Raw genomic sequence first — 18,346 nt, forward strand, 5'->3', positions numbered from 1 at the left:
GTAGAATCTCAATGACCAAGGGAATGATGGTACAAGGAAAATTAAAGTGGCGGTGGGGTGAGTAAAGAAACAATGATTTTGAAGAACTCAGGTTTTTGTAGTGAAGACTGAATACATGAATAGTGAAGTCCATTTTTTATATTTAAAAAAATTGGAAGGTCAGTGATTTGTTTGATAAAATAGTAAAATGAAAAACATCTGTTCAATATTGTATGGATTGTGAAGGTCAGGAGACAGAATAATTCCCATGATAAGGTTCATATCAAAGATGGCTTCCTTAAACAGTTTTTTTTAATTGGAAGATAACACTTGGAAAACAGATTGCTGACATATCTCTGCCATAGAATGTGAAAAGATACCATGTTATACATAGAAACAATAGATAAATGAAACATCTTTTTCTGGAAGTCACGGGCTACATACGGTCTATCACCTATTTTAATATTTATTCTAGATCACTGGTGATTCATAAAATCAAACAGGAATCATTCACCCTGCTATCGAGGCCATGCCTTTTTCTTGCTACTACCATCAGGCCAAAGGTACAGAAACTTCAGGTCCCATAGCAGCAGGTGCAGTTGTTACCCTACAGTAAATCAGGTTCCTGAACACTTTCAAGGACTCTTTAAAACTCATGTTCTTAGTTTTTTTTTAAATTTGCACAGTTTGTCTTCTTTTGCATGTTGGTTGTTTGCAGTCTGTTTCTCTGTAGTTTTTCTAAAATTGTATTGCATTTATTTTTTCCTGCAAGAAAATGAATCTCAAGGTAACATTTTAATTTGATAAGTTTACTTTGAACCATTGATCCATTTTTGCATATGCCAGCTCTGAGAAAACTTGCCAACTATTTCCTTTTAATAGTTTTTTTAAGTGTCAATTTTTTTTTCAGTTGAGTTTGATTCCACTATCATTTCAGGTGGTTTTAAGAATTTAATGCAATTTTTTTTTATTTTTTAATTCTCTGATCAGGTTTTTTTTGTCAAAGTCTATGTGCTCTCTCTGCAGGAAGAATTTCTCTATCAATGCTGCTCATAATTTTGTGTATTAAATCTTTCCTTAACCTTGTCCATAAAAACAATCAGTGGAAAAGATGTCTTATGTTTAGATATTTAATATAGAAGGAATCTTTTCATCTTGAAATAATAACACTAAGCACATTACACATATGTAGATTATATTAATAATTTTCACAAACCTAATTTCACCTCCACATTCCTTATCTTTATTTCCAACCAAAATATAACAGTCCAAATTTTAATTTACATAATTTCACATGAATTTCTTGTGTGTCTATATTTAGGCAGATGGTCTGGGTCTTGTAGCTTTGTTCCTTCTCGATTCCCCCACTATCCTCTCCCCAATCCTGGCCTTTCTGCTTCAATCTTCATTCCCACCCTAAATTCTATGGAATCCATAAAAGTTTTCAGCAAATAGATGACAACAAAACACATCTCTGGGCCAGATTGGATGTTTGTGAATTTGTAACAGTCCTATGTCAGTTTGGATTCCATCTCCAGCTCTCTGCAATACCTAACATACCACATCTCTTGATCTTTCATAGAAAGCTTTGGTGCATGCTTTATCTTTTCAGGAACACAGGACAGCTTGACAGCAAGCTTCCAGATGGACAGAGGCCTCTAGATTTTAAGTACTCCCATAAACTTGCTTTTTACTCAGAAGAATTAATACAGAGGTCCAGCTGCATGGGTCAGACTTGTGAAAGCCTCCCCACTTTTAGAGTCAATCTTGGTGGGTTTGAAGGTTCTTGAATAAACTTGCTGATACCCAAACACTGCAATCTACAACCTGATTCTCAAAGCCCAGAACTCTGCATAAATGTCCCCTCTGGTCACTTCAAGTGCCTCTGCAGATGTTCAGCAGCCTTCCAACTGGAAAAATCTCACAGGAAGAAACACTGAGTCAATTAGCTCAGAACCTGCACACCCAGGATGATTTCAAAAAAATATTAAACAAGGAACTACATTACTACAGTTACCTGATATCATCCACAAATAAGTTTCAGATTTCTAACAAAGCAGTACAGCATAGATACAGGCCCTTCAGCCCAATGAATCCATGCCGTTCATGGTGCCCACCCAGTTAGTTCCAATTTCTTGCATTCAGCCCATATTCCTCCTTAGTCCCACCCTCCATGTAACTGTGCAAGTGCTTCTTAAATGAGACTGTTGTACATGCCTCAACTATTTCTAGCACTGGTTCCATATACTCACCATCCTCTGCATGAAAAAGTTGCCCCTCAGTTCCCTTTTAAATCTTTCCCCTCTCACCCTATATCTAGACTATACCCCTTAAGTTCTGGGATCCCCTACCCTGGAGAAAAGATTATTACCATCCACCCCATCATTTCTATAAGAGCATCCCACGTTCTCCCACATTCCAAGAAATAAGGACCTAGGTTGGCAAACCTTTCCCAATAAGTGAGTCCCTCAAGTCCTGGGAACATCCTACTAAATCTCTATACTCTTTCCAGTCTAACATCATCTTTCCTATAATAGTGACAAAAACTGTACACAGTGTTCCATGAACAACCACACCAACAACTTGTGCAAGGGCAACATGATGTCAAACCTCTATACTCTGTGCCTGACAGCTGCTGTGTTTTTAATATTTCAGTATTATTGTAAATATATTGTTTGATTAAACATTCTTTGTAGATTACATAATTCATTACTATTATATGTAAAAGCACATGAATGGTATATGTCATTATGCCTCTATGTCATAAGTGCATGCCTCACTAAGACACACATCTTTCTATTAGTTTTATGTTTCGGATTTATGTTGGTGATGAGGAAGTATTAAATGAACCAGTCTACTACCTACCAGTTGAAGCACAGCGGGTCATTCAAGTTCAACAAAAGGCAGAAAACGGATGAATTCACAGGTTCATAAACAGTGCGTACCAGGTGATGATAATCATTTAAACAAAGAGAGCAGAAATGGCTGGCTACATCCAAAAGATAGATGTAGATTACATAAAAAAATAGCTGGCTGTTGTGAACTGAGCAGTATTTTTAAGCAAATAAAATAGCAAGAGAGACGAGTACCAGTTTTGCTGAGAGTAATTGGTAGAAAAGCATACAATTTGCTTAAAAGTTTGATTCCTCCAACCAAACCAGCTGAAATGAGCCTTGCTGATATCATGAAAGTAATGCAGGAATATTTAGAACCAAAACCTTTGTTGACAGCAGAACACATTAGGTTTCATAAGTGAAATTGAAAGGAAGGGGAATCCATTTCAGCAGACATGGCTGAATTGAAGAGATTGTCTGAGCATTGTCAGTTCAGTTTTGGGCTTAATGATGTACTGAAAGAGTTTATTTTGTGGAATCTTAAAAAAAAATTCAAAAACAGCTCCTAACTAAAGCAGAACTCACGTTTAAAAGAGCAGGTGAAATCGCTCTATCAATAGAAACAGCAGACTAACACACAATTGAGTTGCATTCAGGAATGAAACTGAGCTGGAACAAACTTGCAAAATCTAAACCGAAACCTGCCTGGCTAAACAAATTGTATTATGGTTATGGCAGGGGCTCACATATGCCACACCAATGCAGATTTAAAGGCTAAATTTGCAGAAAATGCCATAAAGAATGACACATACAAAGAGCATGTTGAGCAGATATGTACAGGGAAGAGAAAAAGTTAAAACGTCAAGTTGTAGTTTCATAAAGAACACTAATCTGCATGCTGTTAATGCAAAATCTGATAATGATGAGAGTGACACGGGACTAAGTAACCTTGAGAGTTACAACATGAAAACTAACAAGAGACAAACAATGTGGCTTACACCAATGTGAACAGCAAATTAATTAAAATGGAATTGGACACTGGCTCGACTGTTTTGGTCATTCTACAAAATGAGTCTGAATGGCATTTCAAAGATACTGAACTGAAGCCTGCAGATATCCAACTAAGAACTTATAGTGGAGAAAAGATAACTCCTGTGGCAATGACCTTCGTAACAGTGAAATGCAATAACCAGCAAGCCACATTGGCCATGTGGTAAAAACACTAGGGCCAGCATTTGGGGATGTGATTGGCTGAGACAACTACAACTTGATTGATCCTTGCGATAGAGTCAAATGAAAGTGAATTAAGAAAGGTACTGGATGGTGCCACAGCAGTGTTCAGGGATGGCATTGGAAAAGTCAAACATATCAAAGGTAAAATGGTGTTTAATGAAAAAGCCACACACAAGTTTTGCAAAGCCAGTCCAGTTCCTTATACAATCCATGATGAAGTAGTCAATGAGCTAGATCACACGGAGGCTAAAGGAATTTTTTCCCAGGTCGAGTGGAGCCTATGGGCATTGCCAGTGATTCCAGTAGCCAAGACAGGTCTGTCGGAATCTGTACTGAAAGTAGATCAATACCCTCTGCCCAAGATAGTGGATATTTTGCAAGCCTTTCTGGAGGGAAACTCTTCCACAAAGTATACTTAGCTGAAGCCTACCTACAGATGGAAGAAGAGTCCAAAGTGATTCTCATCATAAAGAAAACTCAAAGGGATTTATCGCTTAGTTTGGAGTAGTATCTGGACCTGCACTCTGGTAGAAAGCTATGGACCAGGTGCAAGGATGTCCAGGCACTCAGTGTTATTTAGATGTCATCATTGTTACCAGTAAGGAAGCAAGGAACATCCCCAAAAATCTCAAGACCATTTTAAAAAGATTAGAAGCTTACAGGCTCAGGACACAACACAAGTGTGAATTCTTTAAACCAAACATCACTTACTGTATGTCACACCATTGACACACAAGGATTACACACGTGTGTTGAGAAAATTTAAGCAGTGGTGAATGCCCCAAGTCCAATGGATGTATCACAGTTGTGGTTCTTTATAGGATTTGTCAGTTATTATAACACGTCCACCAGCATCCATTCCATGAAACATATCCCCTAATCTCCAGCTCCTATATCTGATGATGGAATCTGCCAGTACATGCAGCTCTGATTTTATTACTGCAATAACCTGGCTTCCAAAAACATATGAAGGTGAGGATGCAAATTTGAATCAAATTTCATGCCTAAATAATTAGAAAAAAATTGCATTAAACTTTTAAATTCTTCTACAGGATTTAGATGTCATAGATACATTCAGGATTTGTTGTTCACTCAGTTGTGACAGGATTGGTTGACCATTTCGGAGAGTAGTTAAAACTCACATTGGAAGCTACGCAGGAGTGGGATGCCATTCTAATCGAAAATTTATAAAACAATCAGGTGGATTTGTTGTCACCATTATTGACACTAACTTATTATTCTTTCTTATTTAATTGCAGGCATTGATGGTGATATCAGTACTTAAAATATTATTTTTTCCGTATTTCAAGCTCTTAAATTTAATGAAATTGGTATTTCAGTGATTTCCACATATGTTTGCAAGAATTTAACATGATACCCTTTTCCCAGTAGGTGACAGCACTACATTAACTTCTGAAAATTGTGCACAGCTGCCTGTAAAGATATTCTTTTCTCTCAAGCAGAAATCAAGAACCAAAGAGGCATCATCTTAAAATTATAGGAAATCTAATCGGGAGCAAAATAAAGTCGGGTGGGTGTGGAGAATTACAGAACAAGTAATGAAACTCTCACCCAAATAGTTTTAGATGAAGGCAAAACAAAGATGGATTGATGTGCAGATAAACCACACTCCAACTGAATGGAGCAGGAGCTACAATTCAGAGGATGGGTTATTCTTGTTCCTAATTTTGCATTCTCATCCTTGGAGTCATGTACATTCCGTATATCAAAGATCTGGCATGAGGAAATAGCATTAGAGCATCTCTACCAATGGAAAGCAAATGTCTTCCAATGAGATTGTATAATGCCTACCAGCTGGGTCAGGCTTTTCAAGTGTTCCCATTAACGCACTGAGCCTAATGTGTGGATGAACAGAAGATCTTTATTTCATGAATACTCTGTAGAAATAACTCACTTTAAAATATATAGCCATTGTCCACAGCACCGTCCATGAAGAAATCCAATGGAATATTGAGTTTTATAGCAAGAGGCATTGAAAATACAAGTCAACAAACAGCACAATAATGAAATCAAATATGCTGCACTTACAGACTCAGACTCCACCATGCGGGGGGGTCAGGTCCACCTGCACCTCCTGACACACGTGTCAAAATGCGCTTGGAAAATTCTGTTCTTTTTGTCAGAACAGATTCACCTTTACAATACCCCATAGATGGCAGGGTGTCATATGCGTCACTTTGTTCATAGTTAAACCAAGAGTTGTGGACAGAAAAATGATTATCGCCAATTCATAACACTTGTAATCCCATAAACCTCTCCATTCAAGCAGAAAGGAATTGTTCTCTAGGTAATAAATTTATTCTTTGTTGTCATGTATAACACTTTAACAAGGTAAAGTCAGAAGCTTGAAGTGAAGCTGTGCCTCATGTACAGTAGCTATTAGAAACTTGCTCCTTTTAAGAGGAACTTGTCCTGAGGAAGGGTCTCAGCTCAAAATGTTGACTGTTTATTCCTCTCCATAGATGTTGCCTGACTTGCTGAGTTCCTCCAGCAATTTGTGTGTGTTACTCTGGAAACGAGTACACCATCTGTAGAATGTGATTTAAATCCTCACGCCATTTAAGTTCTCTTAATACACAAAAGTTGGATCTCAGAGAGCTCCTGGATATAAAATTGAATGTGCAAGATTACTAAACGAAACATAACCAATGAAACTGCAAGTTCTTAATATTGATTAGTACATTAAAAAAAGAAAACAGCCATTAACATCCAAACTTTAGCTTAACCAGCTAGTTTTACACATTTTATACTCATTTTACCTTCACGCTGTGGATGTTTGGGATTCCTGCACAGGTCTGTGCAATCAGAGTTAGCTTCTTTACAGACCTTTATCCATGGGCAAGTGTAGGTTTAATGGCAGATTAATCAAGTTATCCATACCAGAATACCTTGGCAGCATTCTCTCCTCAAAAGCAGATACTGGCTCAAAGATTGACCATCGCCTGTGTAGTGCCTATGCAAGATTAGGGAAAGGAGTCTTTGAAGACCATGAACTACGTCCAAGCAAGAGTTTTGGTCTACAGAGCAGTCATCATTCCTACATTACAGGGACAAGATTCTGTGAGCATGTTAGGGACACCCAGATGGGATGTTGCCTCCCAGGTGCCAGGGTCAGGGATGTATCATATTGGGCCCACGGTGCTCTCAACGGGGAAGGTGAACAGCCAGGAGTCTTGGTAGACATTACAACCAATGATATGGGTAGAAAAGTTGAGGAGGTCCTGAAGAGAGATTTTAGGGAGCTACTGTGGTAGAAAGCTGAAAAACAGGAGCTACGGAGTAGTAATCTCTGGATTTCTGCCTGTGCTACATGCCAGTAAGGGCAAGAATGGGAGCATTTGGTAGTTATATGCATGGCTGAGGAACTGGTGCAGGGGACAGGGGTTCAGATTTATGGATCATAGGGATCTCTTCTGGAAAAGTTAAGACTTATACAAAAGGGACAGGGGGACCAATATCCTTGTGAACAGGTTCGCTAGAGCTGTTCGGGGTGGGGTTTAAATTAATTTAACAGAGTGATAGTGCTGAGGAAGAGGCAGTTGGTTTACAAACAGAGGCTATGTACAGTGAGACTGCCAGCAAGGACAGACTGACGATAGGGCAAAATTGCAGTCAACAGGATGAGTTGCAATGTAAAAGGCAGACAAAATCAAAAAGGGTGAATACAGGACTGAAGACCTACAAATTACAATGGGAGATAGAAAATACATACCAAAAAGGCAATGTTACAATAATCATGGGGGATTTCAATATTCAGGTAGATAGGGAAAATTAATTTGGTGCTGGATTCCAGGAGGGGGGGGGGTTTCTAAAATGCCTGCAAGATGGCTTTTTAGAGCGGCTCATGGTTGAGCCCACTAGGGGATCAGCAATTATGGATTGAGTGTTGTGTAATGAACTGGAATTGATTAAGGAGCTTACTTTAATGTAAAGGAATTCTTAAGGTCAAGTGATCATAATATGATAGTGTTCAGCCTGCAATTCAAGGAGAAGCTAAAATCAGATGCATCATTATTACAGTGGAGTAGAGGGAATTACAGAGGCATGAGGGAGGAGCTGGCCAGAAATGATTGGAAAAGAACACCGGCAGGGATGGCAGCAGAGCAGCAATGGCTGGAATTTCTGGGAGCATTTCAGAAGGGTATACATCCCAAATAGGAAGTATTCTGAAGGCAGGATGACACAACCGTGGCTAACAAGAGAAGTCAAAGCCAACATAAAAGCCAAAGAAAGGGCATATAATAGAGCAAACGTTAGTGGGAGTTAGAGGATTGGGAAGCTTTTAAATACCAGAAGGCAACTTAAAAAAAATAAAGGAAAAACATGGAATTTGAAAGTAAGCAAGCCAATAATATTAAAGAGGATACCAAAAGCTCCTTTGAAGTGTGAAAGAGAGGCGAGAATGGATATTAGACTGCTGGAGATAGAGGCGGAGTTAAGATAGTGCTAAATGGTGACTCTTTTGCTTGCATCTTCAGAAACGGCTCTATTTCCATCTTTAATATCTTTATTTTTCCCTTTCAGTGTTCTTTAGGAGACCTGGACCTGGAGTTACACACTGACTTCGGTTCTTTGCGGGAATGGGATCCGTTCTTGGGGTTTCAGGACCGGCCAAAGTTCGGCACATTAAGTTGTCGGCCTGAGAGGTGGCCTATTGTTTGGAAGCCTAAGATCTCGGGGCCCTGAAGGCGGGTGGATTGAGGGTCGGTGTCACGACAGGAGACCCGTGTGTCATCGGGGAGGCCTTTCGGTGTGGGCCCGAAGGCCCAAGATCTTTGCAATCTTTGGGCACAGAGCTCGTAAAAAGCGACGAAACAGAGCTTTTAACATTGTAAGTCAGCGGGTTGTTGTTATGTCTCCTGCTTGCTGCAAAAATGGGGGACACCTCCCTCCCTTATTAGGGAGAGAGAGGTCGAATGCCGGATGAATTGCGATAGTCTTTGGGGTAACTGCAAGGTCTGTGTCTTTGCTATCGCTTAGCTCACGCTTGTGCTCAGTAGCGGGTGCAATTTTTGTTTTGCCGGTGGGGGGAGGGGGGATTGTTGCTTGCTGCTGCTGGAAGGGGGAGCTGGGGGGGGGTACTTTGGGGTTCTCACATTTAACTGTCGTTCATTCTTTGGGGCACTTCTCTTTGTGGATGTTTTGCAAAGAAAAAGCATTTCAGGATGTATATTGTATACATTTCTCTGACATTAAATTGAACCTTTGAAAACAATGCTGGAGAAATAGTAATGGGGGACAAGGTAATGGCGGACAAACTCTAAGTATTTTGCATCAGTTTTCACTGTGGAAGGCACTAGCAGTACGCTGGAGGTGTGGGAGTGCGAGGGGGTAGAAGGGTGTGAAGTTGCCATTACTGCGGAGGTGATTAAGAAACTGAAAGGTCTGAAGTTTGATAAGTCACCTGGACCAGATGTTGTACATCCCAGAGTTCTGAAAGAGGTGGCTTGAAGAAATTGTGGAGGCATTAGTAATGATCTTTCAGGACTTTGGCATGGTTACTCTATAGAGCACTAGAACAAAGAATGTGAAATTCAGGTGGGAAAAGATGAAAATTCATACTTAGTACCCTTTCATCTTAATAACTGCAAGATATTTCCTAGAATAGGGCTAAAAGACCCAAGTATTCTTTGAAAATTATAAATTGAAGGAGCTAATTAATAGAGTAAAAAAAAATTCTTTGTCAGAAAACACTTTGATCAAAGTTGCCTCAAGCGCTTAGAAGTAACATAGCAGATGAATGTTTTATGACAAAGGAAGCTAGAGAATTGAGGGAAGAGAATGGTGATGAACATATCCACACTACAACAGAGGTGGTGCTGGTCATATTAAAGCACATAAACGTGGATTAACCTGAAGGTCTGACCAGGTGTATCGTAGGACATTGTGGGAAGCAATTGTAGGGGCCCTAGTAGAGGAATTTCTATCATCTGTAGCCACAGGTTAGGTAGTAGAAGAATAGGGAGTGGCTAAAGTGGTCCTTTTATTTAAGGACTGTGATGACAGGCCATAGAACTACACATCAGTGAGCTGAGCATCAGAGGTGGGAAAGTTACTGGAAGAGATTCTGAGCCAGGATCTACAAGCATTTCAAAAGAAAGCACTGATAGGGAGAGTCAGCACGCCATTGTGCCTCGCATATTTAATTGTGATTTTGTTTTGAATGACTCTTACCAACCTTTACAGATGTACCATAGGAAGGATTCTTTTTGGATGCATCACAGCTTGGTTTGACAACGATTCAGTCCAGGATCACAAGAAGTTGCTCAGACTCTGAATGCAACTCAGACTGTCACACAAACCAGTCTCATTACCATGGACTGTATCCACACTTCCTGCTGCCCCGGAAACCTGCCGACATGATCAAACAGCTCTCCCAACCCAGTCATTCTCTCAGCTCTCAGCCAGAACGTAAAAAAGCTTGGAAGCACATACCACCAGATCCAAAGACAGCTTCCATTGCATTATCAGATTTGGAATTGGCCTCTCATACACTAAAGATGAATTCTTAATTTCCAAATCTACTTCATTGTGGCGAGGTATTAGTTTACCTGCACAACACGTTCTCTATAGCTACAACACTTTATTCTGCATTTGCTATCTCAATGCACTTATGATTTGCCTGGAAGGCACACAGACAAAAGTTTTTTTTACACTGTAATTCTTTACACATGATAATAATAATAATAATAATACACTAAAAAAGTCTTGCTTGCTATATAACTATAACTCTTAAAGGTAAATGCATTCCAGTGTAAATTACAGAGAACATTCATCAAATACTACAGATATAATTATTACCATGATGATCTTTCCATAAAATGTTTTGGTAATGTTTTAGTGGTAATACTTGTCATCCTGCCAATCACACAGGTGAATAGAATGTAACTTTGACAGAGTCCAGAACGTTAGGAATTTGGTCAGCATGGAAATATGCTAATAAGGTGGAAGTTTTATGTCTCAAGTACACGTGGTCATTCTTGTAACCTTCAAACATTAAGGTAAGTGTTGTTAAGTATGTACTAATTTGTGATTTTTTTTAAAGAAGAAAACTTCCAGTTATCGAAAATAAATAGACATACTATTTTTTGTGTGGACACTGACCATCAAATATCAATCTACATTGATCCCATCCACCTCATCAAAATGTTTTGCCTCAAATCCCTCTAACCATATTCATTTTTACCCCTTAGCTGCAACTCAGTAGAAAGGAAACAGTCAATATTAATGTCAACTTAGTTTTATCTCTCTCCATGGACACTAGCTGAGCTGCTGGATGTTTACAACATTGTTTTTGATTTCAGTTCCCTGCAACTGCTCTGATTTGTATTTCACAGCTTTTATATGTCCCTTTGTTTTTTTCTCTCTTTAAAATCGCTCATTAGTGGATCATCTCCATCTAGAAAACTTTGTTAGTAACAAGTCGTTGCAGCAATCCTGCCCAACTACCCCCTCCCTCATCAGGGAGAGTCATAAAGAGGCCGGCCACAGAAGCAGGTCCTTTGTCCACTGTGTGTCAATCATCAGCCACTGATTTGTCCTTCCCTGATTCTACATTATGAACAGTGTATGATTAATCCACCACCATGTCGGTCTCATCTTCCTTCACCCACTCCACAACTTAAAACTGACATAATTCCTCAGTTTTCCAGTTCTGGTAAAGGGTCCTCAATCTGAAATGTTTCTCTTTCTACACAGGTACCTCCTGTTCTGGCCTCCTGAGGCACAGTTCAATTTGTATGAATATCACTTCTGTAGATAAGCACTTTTAAAATCATTTCCTCTGCGGGTTAATTTTGATTTGATTTGAAGCATGCAGTAAAAATATCCATCTCCATCCCCAATTTGCCCTCGAAACAGCAAATGTCGGTGAACACTAAGTTTTTGTTAATATTGGTGAGCATTTATTAGATACATTTTGAAGGAAGTGTTAGATTTATCATTTATTGTTATTAAGATATCATTAATTCACAAATTTACTCTTGTTTACATGGCACAGTTATGGAGTGTTGCATATGTGTTAACACTGGTTGTGAGAATAATTAGCAGTATTGGTATATTCAGGCGAGCGACAATCCTGTATTGAATTTAATACATAGATAACTTACTGTAATTTCACAAGTAATATCACACTAAAAAAACCTTGAAGAAAGCTTCTGTCTCTAGTGATTTTTGAGAAAGTGGTTAACTTGCCACTTAGCTGCGTAGAGACGCACAGCTAAGACCGTAGAATGAAATAATAACTCATCTTCAAAACTCAGTTTCCTGGTCAGTCAGGGCATCAGAGAGGGCAGGTGTATGGGGTTGAGTGAGATCTGGTATCAGCCACGATGGAATGGTGGAGTAGATTGGGCTGAATGGCCTAATTCCACTCCTATGTCTTATGGTCTTAAACCATCACCCACGGACTGGAGAAGCATCTGAATGCCATAAACGGTAACATTGGATTCCAACCCAAACAACTCCGATTGCCAATGCCTGGAAGTTAGGTCAGAATGGGGCTCATCAATGGCACCTTTGCAACACTGGGGCGAAACCATTATTAGCACAGGTGCAGCATGAGCTCAGGCAGGAGCTGAAGGAGCAAGAATGAGAGCAGAATACGCTAAAGGTGAAGTTGAGATGCAGATAGGGAAAGCTGGTACAGACATGGAGAGAGCACGTGTAGAGGCTATATTAAGTGTGGCTCAAGGTGGATTGTGAAGTTGAGACTGCCTCCACAAAGGCAAAGTTGTATGAAGCCGCAGCTGACTGAGATGGTGGTGGAGTCAGTCATACTTTGTTGTCACAACAGCCAATGCACCTTACATATTTTGGCTTTAGGAATGCTCCAGCTCTACAAGGAGAAGCTGTCCACACCACATGGCCAGCATGCCTTTCATACAGTCCAGTCATTAACAACCAAGGTCTACATCAGCAATGACCCACAACACCCTCTTCTGCAGATACACCACAGTAAGGACACGAGTCCTGAATTGCTATTGATGTCAAGCCCCTCTGCACAGACATTGACAGACTGAACTTCCACCCATCCCAGGGCACAGTCTCCAGGTGTCCTCATTCTGGAGTTCAGGTGTATTAGATTAGGCTTGGTATCTGGGTTATCGAGACCTAGTCACAACAGGACTAAAAGTCCTCAACAATCAGTCAGCCAGTTGTCTGTCCTGGAAGGCAAGCTTTTGCGATGCCGTGGAAGGACTATGTCTCAAACCTAGCGAAGAGTTAGACCTTCTCTGTAAGTGGTTGGTGGGGAGAAACTGCAAAATGCAAGAAGAGTTCAGGCATTGCATGTTAATAATCCAGCCACTGGTTTACAAATACTGTGGCAGAGGCTAGGCAAATGTAATGGCTCTCCAGAGGCATTGATAATTTTCCAAAGTTCTCACACAAAGAACCACAGAAGCTACAAGAGCTTCGGGACCTGCTGTTGGAACTGAAAGCCACCAAAAACGAGGGTTACCTACCAGGGCTGAGTTTCTTGGATATAGCAAGAGGAATAACCCCTATGATAGAGAAACTACACAGCATATGCAAGAACAGTAGACAATGGAGTGGTTCAACTATAAAATGAAGCTACATGCCTCCTATCCGTCATTTTATTCTTTGTGGAATTCATCTGCTGCTACATAAAAATGTGAAATAACCCAGCTTTATGCTCTTAACTTCCAATAACATGTCATTCAAAGAGAGGTCTCCAGCAAAAGCAAGGAAAATTAAAACCCCTATCAAGGGTCAACAAAACTGAAGTAGAAAACTATCATGAACCCCGATACACAATGCCCTGTCAGTAAGAAACCTCACCCTTTAAGGAGATGTAGAAAAACTGCTCACAGACTGAAGCCATTTTCTAAAAGAGCACTCAATATGTTTCAAATGTTGTGCTTCAACAACACACCAAGCAAAAGGCTGTGAAGCTATCATACACTGCACTGAGTGCAACAGTGACCAACACTTCATTCCGGGCTAGCACTTGGGCTACTGCTGGTTCTAGCACACCCACAGAAGAGCATGGCGGGAGCCAGCTGAGCATCCGTCAGGTGCAGCTACTTCCTCATGCACAGAGATACGCAAGAAAGGCTTCCAAGGCAAATCTTGCTCAAAAATACGTCTAGCCAGTATCTACTTGAAAAGACATCCTGAAGAAAAATAAAAGGCATATGTGATATTGGTTGTCTCATTGGAAAAATCAACATTCTTTGACAAATTCTGCATTAAAGACATGTTCTAGAACATCAGAAGTTGCTGGTAGAAGAATTAGTGGATTTGTCATGGAGTCAATAGGAAGGGATATCTGCTTACCCTTGCCAACCCTCATTCAGTGGGACCATATGCCCAGCAACAAGAATGGAATTCCAACCCCTGAAGCTGCAGGCCATAGCAGACAAGGTTCTCCACTTGACTCTTCTGCTGAGATTCTGTTGCCTTGCAGAGATAACGTCCATGCACATTAGATAGATGTATAACACAATGATTGGCACAATGCACCTTATGCCCAATGACCAGGCCGAATTTGGGTCATTGTGGGTGAAGTCTGCCTTGATGGTGCCCATCAGCCCACCGTCAGCACATTTAAGATGAACGTCCTGGAGAACAGCTGCCCAAATTATTTCAGACCCTATGAGAGTAGAATCTGTATGGAAGAGAAGATTGTAAGTTAGAAAATCAAGCTCCCTGATATACTTGCCTCTGCTCAACCATATTTAGAAAAGTTGCTCTGCTGTCACTCAGAAGATAACTATGAGCTGGCACCTTCCATCAAAGATGAGGTCTTCCTTCAAATCATGAACAAAGGCAAATCAAACAGTTGTGTAGCTTCCCTTCCTTTCTGTCCTCTGTAACAACTCCTACCAAACAACAGAGCACAGCCAACTCATTCCCCTCAGTCCCACACTGAGAAGGAAACTAGAAATGAAAGATCATTACATGGAGTTCATGGAGAGACTCTTCAAGAACAATCATGCTGACTTAGCACCCTCAGTAGACCACAAAGAAACCTGGCATTTGCCCAACTTTTGTGTTTACCATCCTCAGAAACCTGCACAAATACGAATTGTCTTTGATTCAAGTGCACAGTTCAAAGAATTAACATTGAACAATATGCTCTAGTGGGGTCCAGACCTCCATAACAGTCTGCTCAGGCTCGTCATGCACTTCAGAACTGAGTCTATCACAGTAATGACAAACATTGAACAAATGTTCCACAGCTTCCTAGTGAGAGAGGATCATCGAGACTACCTCAGACGGCAACAAGATTCTGGAGTACCACATGAGAGTTTGTGTTTGGTAACTGTCCCTCACCAGCTGCAGCAATCCATGGCCTTGAGGACAGCTGTCGAGGGCGAGAAGGAATTTGGGACTGAAACATGTAGGTACATACACAGTGAAGGTCTTAAATCACTTTCTAGTGCAGAAAAAGCAGTCAGCATGCTGAAAGCAGCTCAAGATATGTTGGTACAGTCTGATCTCAGCCTGCATCCAACAGTGTTGAGGTCATGCAACTTTCCCATCTGAAGATCTGGCCAAAGACCAGATGTTCTTGGGCAGGACCTCCCTCTGATGCAGTGCAGTTTGGGTCTTGGATGGGACATCGTTACTAACACCCGTACTTTCCAGGTCGTTGATACTGAAAGACTCTTTACACATCGTGACATGCTATCGGCTATCAACAGTCTAATTGACCCTCCTGGATTTGCTGCTCCAGTCAGTACTCGGGGTGCTTCATGTTAATAAGTTGACCTTGGGGCACTTATGCATACCTGAACGTCATATACACTACTGGATATAATGAAGCTGGAAATATCCCAGGCAAGGCAAAGGTTGCTCCCAAACAAGATCTCACCATGCCAAGACTTGAACTCAATGCTGCTTTTCTAGCACTTGAGATGGCAGGGGTAATTGAAGAGGTGGACAGAGAACTAGATGAAATCAAGTTCTTTACCAAGAGCAAGGTTGAGCTTAGTTATATATTTAGTAAAACAAGGAGATACTATGTTTATGTACATAATAGGATCCAACTCATCAGGCAATCATCTCAGAAGGGACAATAAAACTGATCATGCCAGAAGAAGGCTCCAAGTTAATCAAATTACCCTCTCCTCATGATTAACGTAGTTCCCAGCTGATCCCCACCAGGAACATCATCAAGGCTGGTATTTTCAACATGAGAATGGTTAAAGACTGTGTAGTAAGACTGTTTTCAAGGTTGGTCTGTCAGACCATTCTTCTTTTACTAAAAAAATTAAAATGATCATTTGATTTTAGTTTCAGTAGTTAAGTTTGACATCCTATGGTGTTCTGGCTTCTAGAGGGACAATTCGTTTTGTATGAACATCACTTCCTGTGCAGGTTAATTTTATTTTGAGTTAAAGCATACAGTGGAAAAGCATTCATCTCCATCCTCTCTATATTTGCCCTTGGAACAGCAATATCTGTGTGTCTTAAGTTTTTGTTAATATTGGTAAGCTTTTAGTAGATATATTTTGAAGGAAGTGAATGTTCATTGTTTATCATTATTAAGATATTATTGTGCCACAGTTTACTCTTGTTGACATGGAATGGTTATGGAGTAATGCACATGTGTTAACACCGGCTGTGAGAATTATCGGCAGTATTAGTATATTCAAGTGAATGATGATCCGGTTTTGAATTTAATATGTATTTTACTTAACTTTTTGTAGCTTCACAAGTAATACCTCAATAAAAACCCTGAAGAAAGCTTCCATCTTGGGTGATTTTTGAGGTGTTTAACTCACTGCATAGCTGTGTAGAGACACACTGCAAGGGCAGTAGATCTCCTAACCCGTAAAGTAATACCATTGTGTTGGTGAAATTTATCCATGTTCTTCTTAAGAGTTGCAAACTTTTCAGATTCAGTTAATCTCAGTTTAAAAACAAAATCTCAAAATTAAACCTGGTCTGTCATTTTGATCTCTGACAATTTTTGGCTCACTCCTCCTCATTCTTCACAATTTTAAAAGCTGTATATGCACTCTTTTCCCACACTGCAATTTGAACACTCTGTATTATCCTGGTGTTCTTACTTAAAGCTTTTGTTCCAAATTCTTACTAATCACATTAACTGTCATTATCTGTCAGCTCCTAAATGAATACAACTACAATATATTCATGCAGTTCTAAAGCAGACTAGCACTTTATTTAAGTTTAATTCATTACATGAAAATTGAACAAGAATAATTACTGTAATATTGGCACTACATCCTGTCATTACATGCACCATTGATAAATACATTTGTTCTGTTGGCAGCAATCATCTCATTATCTGTACCAAGGATGTGCTTCATCCTGAACATCAAACATGTTACTTAAAGAGAAAACATTTTTGTGTTAAAATGACAAAATGGAATAAAACCAATTTTAATTTAATTTAGACAGATTTAATTTTTTTTTTAAACTAATCACAATGTGAGGAAAAAGTGACAAATTGCATGGTCTAATTTCAAGTATCATTCCAAATGCTTGTACAAGTCCCTCGGTTAGATGTTACAGTGAACCGAAGTCTTTAGTGCACCTGCACACAGCAAAGACAAACATTGCTTCCCACAGATTGGCTCCAAAGCATTTTCCAAGATTTTTTCAAGAAAGCCAAAAGTTTCTCATAACATTGAAAACAACAAAAAATAGAAATCTTTCTCCTGCATCATTTTATCTTCCATGGATAAATTAATATTTTATCAGTCTGCTGAATTTATGACTTCATTATTTATTTGGCATAATCTGAGAGGGCAATTATAAAAATATCAGCAGGTAGTTTTAGGAAACTTTGCCACAGTAAATTTTGCATTGATTTTAAAGATGACAAAAATCTTAAATTTAATCTGCATAACTCAATAGCAATTTCTTCTTACATGCCAATAAAATACTCTGGAGAGATTGATTTCAAACCATTGCCATTTTATAGCAGCAACGTAATTCTCGATCTGATTTACTGGAAGATGTTGTTTCCTGCTTGGAATTGCTGCCTGCCACAACTCCAACAGTGCCCTTAGGTCAGCAGCAGGGTCATCAGCTGGAGACCACCACTCAATGATGTTTCACTCTCTTAGCCCGGGTACATTTTCCAGTGGCTGGATGTCTCCCTGCCTCCCCCTGCAGCTTCCAACGGGGTTAGTCAGTCCCCTAATTTCTGACCTTCCTCCTCAGCCACAGCCAAAAGCTGCCCTTTCCTGCCTCTTCAGACAACTCTCCAGCGGACCTCCTGAACCTCACCCCAGTCACTGCCGTATCACAGAATAACCTTGTCGTCAATGCACTGACAAAGC

General features: G+C 39.9%; 1 long non-coding RNA gene across 2 annotated transcripts; it reads left to right on the forward strand.

Moving 5' to 3' along the window:
* The first annotated feature begins 976 nt into the window (after positions 1–976).
* On the forward strand, positions 977–16,775 carry LOC140736947 (uncharacterized). 2 transcript variants are annotated; one of them, XR_012101029.1, is made up of 4 exons: positions 977–2,927; positions 8,592–8,898; positions 10,941–11,068; positions 11,766–16,775. It is a non-coding gene; the product is annotated as an uncharacterized lncRNA (long non-coding RNA). The 2 variants fall into 2 exon arrangements; XR_012101028.1 differs by lacking the exon at positions 977–2,927 and having other exon boundaries at positions 2,939–8,898.
* The last annotated feature ends 1,571 nt before the right edge of the window (positions 16,776–18,346 follow it).

This window comes from Hemitrygon akajei, chromosome 12 (assembly GCF_048418815.1).
Source record: "Hemitrygon akajei chromosome 12, sHemAka1.3, whole genome shotgun sequence".
Lineage (NCBI taxonomy): Eukaryota > Metazoa > Chordata > Chondrichthyes > Myliobatiformes > Dasyatidae > Hemitrygon > Hemitrygon akajei.